Below are 2,940 nucleotides of genomic sequence, written 5' to 3'. Positions count from 1 at the left end.
ACCATCTCTGATATAAATATTTAAAATAATATATCAACATACATAGTTGAGTACCTCTGTAAATACTTTGCTTATCATACACTTAAAGGGAACCAATGAGCAAGATTGCACTGTATGGTCCCCAGCTGCACAGTTTAGATCTACTAAATTGATAAAATTTTCTGCAGTTTTTCTTGTATTTTTGGACATTTGTTATTTTTCTGCTAAGTAGGCTGCTGCACAAATAAAGCTCATCTGATCCAGCACATAGCCACCCCCAAAAGCCTGCGTGGGGAGAGGGGCACCATAGGCCTAGGGCACGGATGCTGTAGGCCAAGCCAGATTGACTCCCCGCCACGCCACTGCAATAAAAGTAGTTTTTCTTCATAATACCAGCACCAGGAAAAAGGCCAGACGCATTGTGAGGACTTCTACAACATGTTACCGACTGTTTGGAGGCGGCTACATACCAGCACAGATTGGCTTTAAACCCCTTTGGGAGGCACTACAGCTACACAAACATGGTTTTGTTATACTATTCTCAGATATTGTTTGAATGATTTTGCTCACAACATTCCCAATCACTATGAGGATACAAGTTACATTACTTCATGAATCCCCTTTAAGGAAAACTATTGATATACTGTATGACAGACGTCCCCCATTTGTACCTTGTGATTAACATTTAAAGGGGAGGTCCAGGGTCTGACATTTTTTCGGAAGAGCCAGGAAGGAGGTGGCTGAATATAACAACATGCACCTACTTTCCTGGCTCCAGCGCTGGGGTCCGATGCCCCCACTCCAGATCCCGATCAGCTTCCCAGTTTGAGCAGGGACCCGAGTCATGATGGTCAGTGGCCGAGGCAGGACCCCGCTATGGCCACTGACTGGCTGAGCGGGGTTTGACATGTGGCAATCCAGATCAGACCAGGAAGCGGCCAGGGGACCCTGGAACCGGAGTTAGGACAGCGGACCCCAGCGCTGGATTCAGGGAGGTAGGTGCATTGTTCAGCCACCTCCTCCTCTCTATTAGAAAAACGTAGGCAATATAAAATATGGGCAGAAAAAGGAATCATTAACATTCAATCAAGTATTTTAATATGAAATTTGTCATATGGGATTTTCAGCCATCTCACCTGACAATGTTTACTGGTTAGGACAGGTCTATAATATTGTCAGACTGGATTGTAACCAGTGCATATGACATAATGGAGGGCTCCTATGGTGAGCCACTAGTTGGGGACCACTGCTGTACAATAAGTGCAGTCGACTGCATTCCTGACTTTAAAGGGGTTATCCAGGATTTTAAAAAATACAGCTACCTTCTTGCAAAAACAGCACCACCCCTGTCCCTAGTTTGTGTGTGGTATTACAGTTTAGCTCTGTTTAGTTTAATGGAGCTGAGCTGTAAAACTACATCACTACACAAACTACACAACTGAGGACAAGAATGCTGCTGTTTGTGGAAGAAAGCGGACATATTTTTATAAGCCTGGATAACCCGAACCTCTCCATGTGTCTCAGTAATCAGTCATTTTATTATAAGATGTCAGGGCATGCTGGGAGTTGTAGTTTTGTTGAAGAACACTGCCCTAATCCATTGGACACGTAGCTTAATTAGATATAAACAGTAAATTTCCATGCCTGTGATGTCTCTGGGTGGAAGTCCCCCTTGCCTCTTCCCTTTTACATTGCTCCAGGCCTCACATCTAATATTCACTGATTCATAGTCTGGGTCAAGATTTTCTGCCAGTATGATTGTATCTGTGCCCCAGGCAGTGGGTATCCAGCCAGGAACCCCATGTGCAGCATTAATGTAGGAAGGGGAGAGAGTCACAGAGCAGCTGAGGACAGAACACAGGACGGCAGGAATGTACAATGAGCCGGGTGAGACCAGCGTGACACCAAAATCTGCTGTATCGTACTTCCATGTACTGCTGTGCCAACCACAGAGGAAACCTCAATATCCTACCCACAGGTAGAAAAGAGGTGTCTCGGGCTGGACCCACACCATGTTTGAGCCATTTGTTGGTGGTATATAGTTTAGCACATAGGAAAGCGTATGCTTCAGCAGATTCATAGGTTTAATTAAATTATCGTTTACCAGGTTTGTAAACATTTGCTTCTGCTTTTACCGGTTTACATTTTTGTACTTTTTTGACGGTCTTGTGACTACTTTTTGTTCTGTATTAAAACATGTATGTGTTGGTCCTTTTTTTTTAATCATTACTTCCAAGTGACCCAGTGGCTGATGCATAACGCTCTGCCTCTATGTGGACGAGGGATGAGTGGCCTCAGGGCTGATGAAAGTCAATGAGCAGAAATGAGATGTCAAGGAGAGCGCTATGCATCAGCCTTTGGTGGCGGTGATGGGGTTGCAGTTTGGGCAGGTGCGTCTAGTCAATACAGAACTGCCCTTCACTTTGGGAAAGGTACAGTATAAGCCCATACTACTTGAATAACATCATTAATCCAGTCATTGTGCCTCTACATGAATTCATCTTCATGTACAATAATTCTCCAGCTCATCACGGTCGCTGGAGATGGGGGAACCTCAAATGGCCAGACCTGAATCCCATAGAAAACCAATGGGATAAGTCAGTTTAGAGGCTTGTTACTCTGTACCCCAGTACCTCAATGACCTGAGGGTCACCCTTCAAAAAAAAAAGCCATAACTGTATGGCAAACACACGATGTGAACACAGCCTCATAGTAACTTCCATTACTGGTCTTCCAGACAGAGGATTTTTTTTTCTCATGTAACATAATCCGGTGATGTGGGGTGACCTCTTGAGGGATATATCTGTCGTCCATTCCTCCTCCTACACCCCACCACCGCCCATACCCTCTCTGAATCTCACTTGCTTGTGTAAGAAGAGTAAAGCTGAGCCGACAGAAATTGAACCCGGCTATGTTAGCCGTGACGCTGAGAATGTGGCCCCAGCAAGTAACAGCTGTAGA

The sequence above is a fragment of the Dendropsophus ebraccatus genome, chromosome 4, assembly GCF_027789765.1.
Source record: "Dendropsophus ebraccatus isolate aDenEbr1 chromosome 4, aDenEbr1.pat, whole genome shotgun sequence".
Lineage (NCBI taxonomy): Eukaryota > Metazoa > Chordata > Amphibia > Anura > Hylidae > Dendropsophus > Dendropsophus ebraccatus.
The sequence above is the reverse complement of the archived record's forward strand: the minus strand, read 5'-3'. Positions refer to the sequence as shown.